A 12,955-nucleotide genomic window follows, 5' to 3' on the forward strand; every position below is an offset into this window, starting at 1 on the left:
CTCTACTACCAGGGATAATAAGATGTAGAAAAGATTAAGGGTGTTTTTTGTTTCATGTTTGCATCCATTTTCTAGCTGGTTCCAGGATGAAATATCCTGTTGTTGCCGGTTTTAATCCATGGTTCCTGAAAACATTGTTGATAGTTTTAATCTTATTATTGCTGTTTTTTAACACATTGATTTATGGCGTTCTAACCCAGAAAATGTTGTTTGATATCAACATGATACGACAGTTATATGGTGTCTCACAGACAAATAAAGCTCCAATCATAATATTTTTGGTGGAAGTCTTTAGACCTCCCCGAGGTTTCTTATGAATATTAAAACTTACTCTCAGTTTTATCCTAACCCTTAAACATCTCCTATTAAGGCCCCATTTTGTTTTTACGTACCTGCGTAAGTGCGTTTATCCGGGCAAGTGTTTCCTTGAGCATGCTTCCAGTGTTCTTGTACGCTGATAGTTATCTGGGTAAAGAGAGTCGGGAAGGAGAGTGCACTTACTGACATGATTAAGCCGATGGGGAAGTGATTTACCCATGTTGAGGGCACTTGGGTCCGGATTAGAGGGTGCTATAATCCAAAGTTTGATGTCTACTTTTGAAAACTTCAATAGATAGAAATTGTTGAATGATACGTGATTAATGGCATTATTTATTTATTTGGTTTTCATTTGGAGGGTGTTGGGTTGGGGTGGGACACTTGGTGATGCATATGCAAGACACTTTCATTTTATTTTGACTTAAAGAAGATAGATTTGGTTAACATTTACATATGTTCAAAGGTAAAGTGTATGTTTGGTATCATGGCCATTTTCATGTGAAATTGTAAAGTTGCATTGAGTTGTATGTATATTTTTATTATTTTTAAGTCAATTAGGTGCTACATAGACCAAAAAGTATGGAAGTTCTGACAAACATTGCTCAACTTCCTCACAACTGCTATTCTATAGCTGTTATTCTATAGCAGAATAACGGCTATAGAATAGTTCTCTGTCTTTGATTTAATGACTTTGGAGATTCAATGATTGAATCTGATGGATGGGAGGTTGGATCATTGAACTTGTTTATTGACTAGAACTATTGGTTTTGATGTTTGTTTATGTAGTGGATCTAGTTTTTTGTTTGCCACTATGTAAAGTATTTGGTGTATGTAAACGAGTTAAAACTCTTTTCTTGGGTAGAGGGTTGAAGGTTTAGCCGTTTGGGTGAATGTCTGCAAAGGTATTGTTTTGCATTGTGAATGTTTGTTATGTGGAGTCCTTTTGCTCATCTAATATGCAGTGGAATTTGGATTCAACAATGGAAACATGTGTTTTAGAGGGACCATATTTTGAGTTCAAATAGAAAAACGAGTAACCCAACTAAAAGCAATTCTGAGTTCCATGTCTTGTTGTCAATTGTGAGAATATCCTGTGATGATGGTCACAGCTGACAGCACTTGTGAGTTCTATGGTTTGGCTTGGGAGTTGGGACTTGATGACCCAATGACATGCCTGCACCATGATTTTTAGTCATTCCTATTATTTTTCTTACTTAAACCATGCTATATGAATGGCTTAGAAAATTTCTTAGGCCTTAAAGTTAGATGATCAGGTTTCATTTTCTTATTAATAGAAAAGGAAAAAAAAGGAAAAAATGCCAAAGTTTTGGACTGTATTCAGTCTACCCCTCCCATGACCCCAGATAGCTAGGACCAACATTGGATAATGGCCTTTCTAGATGCCATTCAAACCCCGAAGTGAGTTGTTCTGTCGTCTAATGAATGTTTTGCATTTTTGGTCTTTCAGTTCTTGTGAGGACTCTTTGGGTTTCCCTGGATTATCACCCTATGAGAGGTTTCTCAACAGCTTCCCCTTAAGATTGAATTGCAATATGAGTATTCTACATCCTCTTCCAGTTTACTGCAAGGTGAACTTTTCCTCGACTGTTCTACTGACAGAGGGGGAAAAAGGGTTATTACCCAATGATGGTTCCAACTATCTGGGACTTGGGAGGGATATTACAATTCTATTTTCTATTTCTTTGTTATTATTAGATAGCTGAGGCCTGAGAGGAAGTTTTAAATAAATTTCCCTATGTTTATATATGCATGCAACACCTTTAAATCAGGGTCAACAAGTTAATTAAAATTTATATTATTAAGCAGGGAATTTTTAGACTTTCTTGTGGGTAAAATGGATTTGCAACAATCTTTAAGAGTTTTGAAAGGTCTTTTCTTCAATAATTAATGAAAAAGATATTTGTGAAGGGACAAATAGCTTGAGGTAATGTGGTAAGTTCATAAATGGGTGCCTGTATACTGTAAAAATGTTTATGTTACGATCCATTTGTCCCATGTTGGTAGTATGGGATGCTAATGTGAGGTATCAAGTTGTGATGGGGAACTTGTAAGTTTTTCTGCTCTCTTTTGCTAGGCAGAGTTTGTCTGGCATGGGTGCATTTCTTCAACGGTGATTTGGGCATCTTGTTTGACATGGCCACCGCCGTTGAAGCTCTTCAACTGCAAATGGAGAAGGCGATAGAGTGCCAAGTGTAATCGATGGAATTTTTAAAAATTTATGGTGACAGTTGTCCCACAAAAATGAAAAAAACATTTATTTTATAAGTACTTGAAATAAGTAGCTTTAGGCCAACTTATTTTCAAAATAAGTATTTATTCTTGGCTTTTTCGCCAAACATGAATAAGTATTTATTTGCCACTTGTAGTGTGGTCCCATCACTTATTTTAAGTACTTATTGAAGTAAGTGTTTAAAATAAGTGATATCAAATAGCCACTAAATATTATCAATCCAACCTTGGGAATGTCTTGCTAGGTGGGGGATAAGAAATCTTCAAACAAAATGTTGAGCTTGGTTGCATTTAGCACAAATACAGTTGATACATTCCAACTTTAGTTGGACCATACTATTATTTCTTTTTGGGTAAATTATAAAGACTCCCCTATCCTATGGAGCCAGTGATAAGTACCTCTTTGTACTTTCATTTGTGACAGATCTTTTGCTGTTTAATCAGGGCATGAAATGAAATTTTCAAAATGACCAAAATGGGCAAAGCCATTCCCTTACGCAACATATCATCGAACAACCATTTGACAAGAACCCTACATCGCTCTTTATTGGAAGTTTGTTGCCATCTCATTGGCAAAGAGCTACATAGAAGAATCCCTAGTGATACAAAAAGCATTCATTTGCATTTTTTTATGCCATCGCTAAAGAAGGCATCTTTATTGCCGTCGTGAGAGAGGAAGAGCCTATGTACATATATGTACATGTATGTCATGCCATCTATTTTAATTACATGAGAATCAATATTTTCAAGAATTATTGAATTATCAAAGTACAAGAGAAAGGGTAAAATCACTTGAGCAACCAATAAAAGGGCAGTTTTAAGGTTTTATAAGATTTAAGCAGCCAAATGAGAATCTTTTATGAAGCTAACTGATAAAATGCTAACAGAGGGGGGGGGGGTTATTTATTACTGACCCATAATAAAGGGGCTATTCTTTATTTATTTATTGAAAAGAGTTGGACCACATTATTAATTGATCTATAATGAAATTTAAGATATCTCTTGCTGGATACTCTTTTGACTAATTAAATCCACTTATTCTTTTTCTTATTTTTTCTTTGGTGTTACATATTACATACTGCAAGGGGAATAACCAAAAGAGATGGAGACACATACAGGGGTAATCCTGGCCAAGCTAGGCTTTAGGCCTAAACTCACTAATTAACTTAGAGAGAGAGAGAGAGAGAGAGATCACATCTGCGCCCCACAACGTTTCACAGTACATCCCCACCATGTATTGAGAACAACCCCCAATGATAGACCAGAATCGATAATGTCATCATCAGAAAATATTCCTAATACACAGCGGGGATGTACTGTGGGATGTTGTGGGGTACAAATCTGAACTCATATATATATATACATACATACGCAGGTTGGACATGATCATCCAAAGATGGAGCAGGTACATATAAAGTCCACTAGCCTACACCTACAGTTACATATGTTTGATCCAATGCTTTCATATCTAGAGAGACTGAGTGTCAAATCTCAGCTATTGGGTCGACATTTTCTGTCCTTACATGCTGTTTACATCTGTGCCCAGGGTGCACCCTACAACGTCCCACAGCACATCCCTGCCATGTATTGGGAACATCTGATGATATCATTGGCTTTGGTACTACATTGGAGATGCATATTCTCAATATATGGCGGGAATGTGCTGTGGTATGTTGTGGGGCGCCCCCTTGTGGGGTGCAGATATTAACTCTTACATGCCCAGCCCAAATTTAAGACTGATCTTAACTTTTTGTTGGCATTGCTTTATTCCAAATTATCTTTTTAATTTTTTTAACAATGTTTATGCTTTTATTTATAATCCCATTATGTTTTTTATCTACCATTTCCAAGTTAAGTGAATCAACCTAGAATTAAAACATTTATTAATTATGCTAAACAAATCCACTATTTAAGTCGTATTCACTTATCATATCAAATATTGATGATCATAGTTGTAGCCCAAAATGAGATTCAGAGGGAAATGTCAAGACAAGAACAATTTTATTATTGCGAAGAGTAAAGTTATATGGCTATAATTAATCCATCAAACATGTTTCGACTTTCATTTAATACTAAGCCTGATTTATTTGACGAATCCGATTTTATTCGCATTCGCTTGATGAGATGGGTATAATGTCTACGCGTGCAGCGCATGCGTGTCCTATATATATCAAGTCCAAACCTTCTGACCAAGGCGACAGAATATATATATGAATATCGTCATCACTTCATTACAACTCTTTGGATATAATAGAGACCAGAGAGCAGTGCTATCACCATTGGACCCAGTAGTGCTCATTACGGGTTTTTCCCTTTTTCTCTTGTCTGAGTCTATATCCTAAATTTCATGGACGATTTTGCTCCGTTAATATTTCTTTGGTTTCTTGGTTGGTTCTGTAAACGAACGAAATCTAGCTACGTTTGTATCAAGAACAGAACAAAAAAGACAATAAGCTTTTTCAGCTTTCGTTTTCAAATTCTGTTGACTAAGTGTTGGAATCTATTCTCCTCTACCACCCATCTTCATCCATATATAAACTGAATCATTATCAGAAACCACGGTATAAGGGTCAAAATCCACGTTGCAAATGAGAGAATGTCAAGGAATTATACCTCCAATAATAAAGCAAAGTAATTAATATGTCATCTGATCAGTACTGAGTCTCCTGAGACGATTTGGGTGCTGATCGATCTAACATCATTGACCAGCCTTGGTCATGAAGTGGATATGCCCTTTAGAGTGTGACGTGGCCCTTTTAGGGCTTTAAAGCATTCAGAAGATGGCGACCCATCGTTGATTTGAATAGGCCCCACTGCGCCAGTTCCATGCACCAGAAGTCAAATTAATTCAGTAGGCGTTTTGCATGCATGGGAGTGTTTTACAAGCGTTCCGTTTTTGCTGATGTGATATTTACGATTCATCGGTATCTGTAAGAAAATAGTGTTTGGAAATATTTTTTCAAAAAAAATAAAAAAAAACATTTTTGCAATGATTAGCTTTGGGATTTGAGAAAAGAAGTATTTGTTGAATCTTATATTGACGATTGCTGAACATGTGTTGGATTTTATGGGCATTTATGGATGGAGTGCTTCTCACATAAACACCCCATAAAACTATTTTCCACCTCTACTTACAATGTGCCAAGTTAGCATTGCATTTCAATAAACATTGTGCCATTGAGAGAAACCAGAATTTCAAGTTTCCCCCAATGGTTCATGTACATAAATCCAAGTGTTTTTGTTTTCTAATGTTTATTTGGTGAATGTTGAATCAGTAAGGTGCTGATGTGGTGGCATTTTTTCAATAAATACACACAAAATCAAACATAGCTATTGTCTAAGTATCGCTTTAGTGATCTTGATCAATCAGTAAGGTGATGTGGTACATTGAAATTTAAGAAGGCTGACTTCTTTTTTAAGATGTCATGTAATTATCATTATACATATGTAATAATAATAATTGAAAGCTAAACACTTGTAAATCGGGTGCCAAACACCCTGTTAATCACTGTTAGTAATCAGATTCCTTTCTTCCTCCCCAAACACCTGGTGGATTGGTGTCACAATCACGACTATACAAAATCTGAACAAACATATGAGCATTCAGTTCAAACTCTCCTTGCTTTAGACACCTTAATTTGCTCCTATATGTACTTCTCTAATTGCCTAAGCTTTACCAATGTCGATCTGGAATGCTAATATCTATTGAATACAACAGATATTAAAAACTTTAATAGTTTCAAAGAAAAATTCAATGTAACGTACAACTTTATTACCGAATCAATTGTTTTGTTTCACAATGGAATTCATGCACCATTTATAGATTTTGTCTTTGTATATAAAACTAAGGGTGTCAATAGACTGGTTTTGGATTGGAATCCGTTCAGTCTAAAATTAATTTTAATGAATTTGATGGATGAATGAGACATATTAAATTGGATCAATTTGACCCAAAATATTTATTAGATTGGATTGGACCTGATCCATCTGTAATAAATTTATATTAGGTTGGATTGGACTAAGTCAATATCTGATTTATTAATATAAAATAAAAATGTGTTAATGGACTAGATTTGAATTGAAACTAATCTAAATCAAAACCAATTTAAACAGATTAAGCGATCCAAATAATGAATTAAACCGATCCAAAATGATCTAAAATATTCATTGAATTGAATTAGACCTGATCCATTTATAATAGACTCACATTAAACTGAACTGGATTGGATCCAATGGAGTCCAATTGACACCCCTGTATAAAACTTATTGTCTAGTAAATATACAATTGGTACGCAACTTCTCCTTGATGATCAGATAGCCTGATTTGGTTTGGGATGGGAGCCTTACGCTACACGTACATATGTATATATTTATATATTATATATTCTGCCCCTTATTTAGCTAAACCATCAGCTAGAGAATTGGCTGATCATTTGACCCATCACATTTTAACTTTCATCTCCTGCACCAGCCACTTAGATTTCCTCCTCTGATTACTGTACCTCCATAAACCATTGCTGTCTGCGTTCAACCACCCTATCACCACCTCCGAATCCCCTTCAAGTAAGAGTTTTCTGATGTTCATCTCCTTGGCTTTCTGGACTCCTTCCATAACTGTAAAGATCTTAGCTCTAAGGGAGTCACCCACTCCAATTGGGCTCGAGAACAAGGCAAAAATGACCCCATTCTCATCCCTCAAGACACCCCCAATCCTTGATTGTCCAGGGATCACCTTACTACTCCCATCTAAATTTAATTTCATCAACCCAACAGGTGGAGGTGTACAAGACACTCATTATTGATTTGGTTTGTGTGCACTGTGCTATTTCACCCCACTTCCTCAACATGTCATCCACTGTGTAACTTGTGAATAGTTCCGAAGATTTCAGCCACTCTACATCCCTAAAATGAATGATAGCCTTTAGTTCTTCCACCCCTCCCCCAATTCCCAAGGGACCTGAGTTCTTAAAGCACCCCCATTCCGGATAATACTGGATTAAGCATGCTACTTCCATCAAAGCTCAACTTTAGTGAGCCTTTGGATGGAGGAGACCAGCTTGTAATTGATTTGTCCTTTAGAGATGAACACCTTGCTACTGTTGACAAATTTCTCCAAAGGTCATTAAAGGAGAATTGATGAAAGATTTCCAAGGTCTTCAGCCAAGGTATTGCCCTATTTAACACACAATCTTTCAATTCCTGACTGCTCCTTTCATTTTCTTGAAAAATTCTAATATTCCTTTCTTTCCAAAGAGTCCAAATCAAGGCAGCACAAGCACATCTCCACATAATTCTTCCTATTGTTGTAGGCCAATAAAAGGTAGAATGGTTGAAGAGCATGTGAACTTCTGCTGGTAGACTCCAACTACTCCCAAACAACGAAAGTAGCCAAGCCCAAAGATCTGCAGAAAAGGGACAAGATATTAATAGATAGTAACAATCCTCAACGTGAGCTCTACAGAGGATACACCAATTAGGAGAAATACAGAGGAAAGGTCTTCTCTTTTGTAGGTTATCTAGAGTGTTTACTTTCCCATGGAATACTTCCCAACAAAACGCCATAATTTTTTGGGGAACTGGCCTGCACCAAATTTCTTTCGACGGAAAGGGTTGGTGAGTAGAAAGTTGAGAGAGGACTTGAAGAAAGAAGCACAAGTGAAGGTTTCGTTGGGTCTAGGAGTCCATACCCTCTTATCTGGCTTGGAGGGATCCAAACAAACCTGATTAAGACAACCAAGCAAAACAGAAAGAGATTCAATTTCATCATCCCCAACTTCTCTACGAAACCCAAAATCCCAAGTAGGATCTAAGGGTGTTCCCAAAGGTGAGACAAATTTTGGGACCACCTCTTTTTTGTACAAAGAAACAAAAAATAGCGAAGGGAGTAGATCCTTTAAAGATGTGTCTCCTACCCAAATATTCTCCCAAAAATGGACAAAGTTGCTAGAACAAACTTCATACCTGATAAAATTGAGGAATTGAGCAAGTGTGTTGTGAATGGCCTTCCAAGGTGCTGCTAGGTTAGCTTGCCTTGATACACCAACATCCCATCCATTCTTTGACCTCCCATGAATGCTTCCCACCACCTCATGCCACAACCTCTCTCTTTCCAATGGCCATCGCCACAACCATTTCCCTAACAGAGCTTGATTTTTTCTAGTTACCCTCCCAAGTCCCAAACCCCCCTCTTCTTTACTTCTGCACACAATTTCCCAATTAAACAAGTCTACATTTTTACCTTGTTCCGACTCCCATAAGAAATCTCTCATCAACTACTCCAGTTTCCTAGCTTCCCTAACCGTTATCCTAAAAACAGACAAAAATTAGCTAGGTAATTTAGCCAAGGTAGCTCTTACTAGGGTAGTTCTCCCTCCTAAAGAGATATAATTCCTCTTCCATGAGGCTAATCTCTTCTCAAACTTTTCTATCATTGGGGTCCAAAATCTACTCTCCCTAGGATTTGTCCCTAAAGGAAGTCCTAAATATGACATAGGCCAAGCAGAGGTGGAACACTCAAGACACTCCGCAATAGCCTCGACCTCCCCTACCTCTAAATTTATACCCGCTATGCAGCTCTTTTCCAAATTTATTATCAAATTAGAAATACTTTCAAATCCTTTGATTAGCTCCTTTAGGTTTGCTACCTTTTCGCTAAAACCTCCTTTCACAAAAGATCATTAGGTCATCTGCAAACTGAAGCCGGTGACAGGGACCTGGTGTCTCCCTATTCTCCAACTCTTAATGGCATCTTCACTGTCAGCTTTAGTAATTATCCTACTAATCACATCAGCTACTAAGGTAAAAAGGAAGGGTGAGAGTAGATCCCCTTGCCTGACACCCCTGCAAGCTGGAAAAAAGTCCCTCACCATACCACTCACCAGGATAGATTAGTGACAAGTACAGATACACCAAAAAATCCAACTACACCACTTGTCCCCAAATCCACAGTTTTGCATAACCTCTAATAGAAACTACTGGTTCACCAAATCATAGGCCTTTTCATGATACAATTTACAAATAAAACCTCTCCTACTAGACCTTTTCATCTCGTCCACACACTCATTCGCAAGTCCGATCTGATTTGTTATTTGTTGCCCTTGAATGAAAGCCCCCTGGGCTTCACTAATGATAGAAGGGAGGACTGTTTTGATCCTCAACGAGAGCACTTTAGCCAAAATTTTATAAATCCTTGTCACTAAACTAATAGGACTATAATCTTTTGGGTGGTTGGCATCATTCTTTTTAGGTATCAAGGCCAAAAAGTTGGCATTAATTCTAGGGATTATACTGTAATTGTCTGTAAATTCCTTAAAAACTTCAACTAAATCCTCTTTCTGGACCTGGAGCCTTGGATCTATCCATTAGAAAGACAACTTTCTTAATCTCTTCTTCCTCGAAATCCCTTTCCAGCCACCTTGCCACTCCGTCATCAAATCTTGGCCATTCCACCCCTTCCACGACTGCTCTCTCACTCAAAGGTCTTCTATAAATCGATTTGAAGAAGTCTAAAAATTCTCTGGCTATGTCACAATGGTTGGTAATCACCTCCTCTCCTATCTCTAGCTTGGTCACAAGATTCTTTCTTCGTCTCCCATTTGCCAAATCATGGAAAAATCTAGTGTTCCCATCGCCTTCCTTAATCGACTTGTGTCTAGATTGTCTCCAACTGATTTCTTCCCTCAGTAACACCTCTTCCAAATCCTTTTTCAATTGTCTCCTTAACACTTTGTCCTCGGTCAACCCATTTTGAGATTCCTTTACATCCAAGTTTTCTATTCGAGAGATTAGGCACAATTTTTGCTCCTCAATTCTACCAAAATGATCTCTATTCCACTCTTTTATTTTGGCTCTCAACCTTTTTAATTTCTTATGAAACTTGATCCCCTTCCATCTTACCTCCCTCTCCTCCTCACCCCACCATTCCTTCATTTTTTTCACAAAATCTGGATGGGTAAGCCACAAATTTTTGAATCAAGAAGGTTTCGGTCCTATAGGAAAAAACTCAGTACCTATCTGGATAGGACAATGATCGGAGGTGACCCTGGGTAACGCCCTAGCAACCAAGTTTTCCAAACTATTCTCCCAGGCAAGGTTAAATAATAGTCTGTCCAACTTCGAACACAAAGGGGTTTCCTGAAGGTTGGACCAAGTGTAACTGGCTTGCAACAATGGTATTTCCTTCAGTTCACATTCTTCAATAAAACCATTAAATTTCCTCATGCTTGTTGTAATTACTTGTTGTGGATTACTGGTTTGCTCAGAAAATCTAATGACATTAAAATCCCCGCCCAGTCACCAAGGGCCATCCCATAGCCCCTTGGTTGCATATAGTTCCTCCCACATCTCATTCCTCTCTCTATAGGAATTAGGGCCATAAACATTGGTTAAGACCCATACACACCCATTCTCTACATTCTTACACTTAATGGAAACTGAGAATCTGGCTATCAATTCTTCCACTACTTCCACCACATCCTCCCTCCACAGTGTTATGATCCCCCCCGAGGCTCCCCAAGAAGGAGATGAGCTCCAACTTAAACCACTAGACCTCCAAAAACTCCTCATCCATCTCCCATCTAATTCCATCATTTTGGATTCTTGTAACCACACATTATCGGGTTTTTCCCTTCGGAGTAGGTCTTTGATCACCCTTCTCTTTCTTGCACTCCCTAACCCTCTTACATTCCAGCTAATAATTTTCATCGAGACAAAATAGCAAAAAACCCATGAAAAGGCCATAATCTCCTCATTTTAGGCCCTTCCTCCTATCCCCTCTACCACTGAATTCTAAATCCCCCTCAATGTCCGAGATTAGCCTTTCCACTTCAGATCTTTTTTTCTTCTTTGTTCCTTTTTCTCCCCCCTTCCTAATACAACAATCATCCTTTTTCTTTTCTCCATCCTTTCCAGCCAATGTCTGAGGAAAATTTTACCCTGCTCACACTTATTTTGGCTGCAACATCTCTCTAAGAATCCTTCATTTTTTTTTAGTTCCTCCATCATTGTACAGATCAACTCCCAAATTCTGTCCGCCTCCCCCTTACTACTTCCTTCCATCAGCCTCTCTCCTCCTTCCACTATCACCCTTTCTCTTGCATCGAAACCTCCTGGATGGGAAGCTGGAATATCTGTTACAGGCATAGCAGATAAGTCAGTACCTAAAAAAGAAATGACACCCATACCTGGTAGGACGGGGGTAGGACTAGAATCACTGGAATTGAAATGCTGACAGACGACAAATGATTTTAAGGCCTCTCCCCTTTTTGGACAAAGTTGTGAAGTAGACATAGTGAAAGAATCACTTCCTGACGACCTACCCACTTGTAAAACCTTTCTTTGTGTTTCCGACACTGGAATACCCACATCCATCCTCACGGCCGATTCTTGTCCCTCTCCACCAACATCCTGTAATTCATTAGACTCAGGATCAGTTCCCTCGACGAAGGGAAGAGGAGTTTTCACAGCTTTAGGACCATTTTCTTCACCATTTTTAGTATTCCCGCCAGTTGAGTCTTCAATTTCTTCCTCTTATAACAACAGCTCTGTATGCAACTTTCTATTACAAGTAAATAATTGTTGCTTTTCGGAGACAGACTTCTCAAACTTAAAGTTTCGTGTTATGGATGCCTTCCTCGGGAAGACGTACCATCGCCGCCGGCAGCAACAGGCCCCGGGCCCACCACCAGCAGCAGCAAGGATTCAGTGATGCTCATCCTACCCAATTCGGCAACAACCTTATCTAGATTAGATTAGCTCATCCTGCTTGTTCTTATCTCTTATCTTATCTTTTTAATGCTTATCAGATTAGGAATATCTTAGCTTATCCTTAAAAACATAAAACTTTAAGTCTCCCTATTCAGCAATGAGACTCCCTTTGATTAGGACTCTTGTATTCTCCTATTTAAGGAGACCCCATTATTGCATCACATATCAAATTTTTAAGTCAAGAGTGAGTTAGGAAAGTTGGTGATCTCTTGGACAAATCACCGAAGGTGCCAAGATTGGTACATCACGAGCATGAAGGAACAAGGGAAAACAGGAGGTTTTCCCCGTGGACCGACCCGTGACGAGATCCTATTCTCGGGCCCTCAACAACATGGTATCAGAGCAAGGTGTCATGGGAGATCTGGAGCAGCTACCTTCCAGGGTCCACGACCTCGAGCACCAACTCGTGGAGACCAGCTCCGAAGTTCGTGAAATCAAAGGTGAAGTGCGAGAACTGCGACGACTAATGGAGATGTTTCTTTCCAGCCGGGAAAGGAACTCTGACGGAGGAACAGCAGTTAACGACCGCCGGCCAGATCTGCCAGAGTCTTCCGACGAACAGCAGTCCGTCGGCCACGGAGCAACCATCATCCCCAAGTACAGCATGCTGGAGTTCCCATCG

Source organism: Nelumbo lutea, chromosome 2 (assembly GCF_056320005.1).
Source record: "Nelumbo lutea isolate HS-2025 chromosome 2, American lotus-T2T, whole genome shotgun sequence".
NCBI lineage: Eukaryota > Viridiplantae > Streptophyta > Magnoliopsida > Proteales > Nelumbonaceae > Nelumbo > Nelumbo lutea.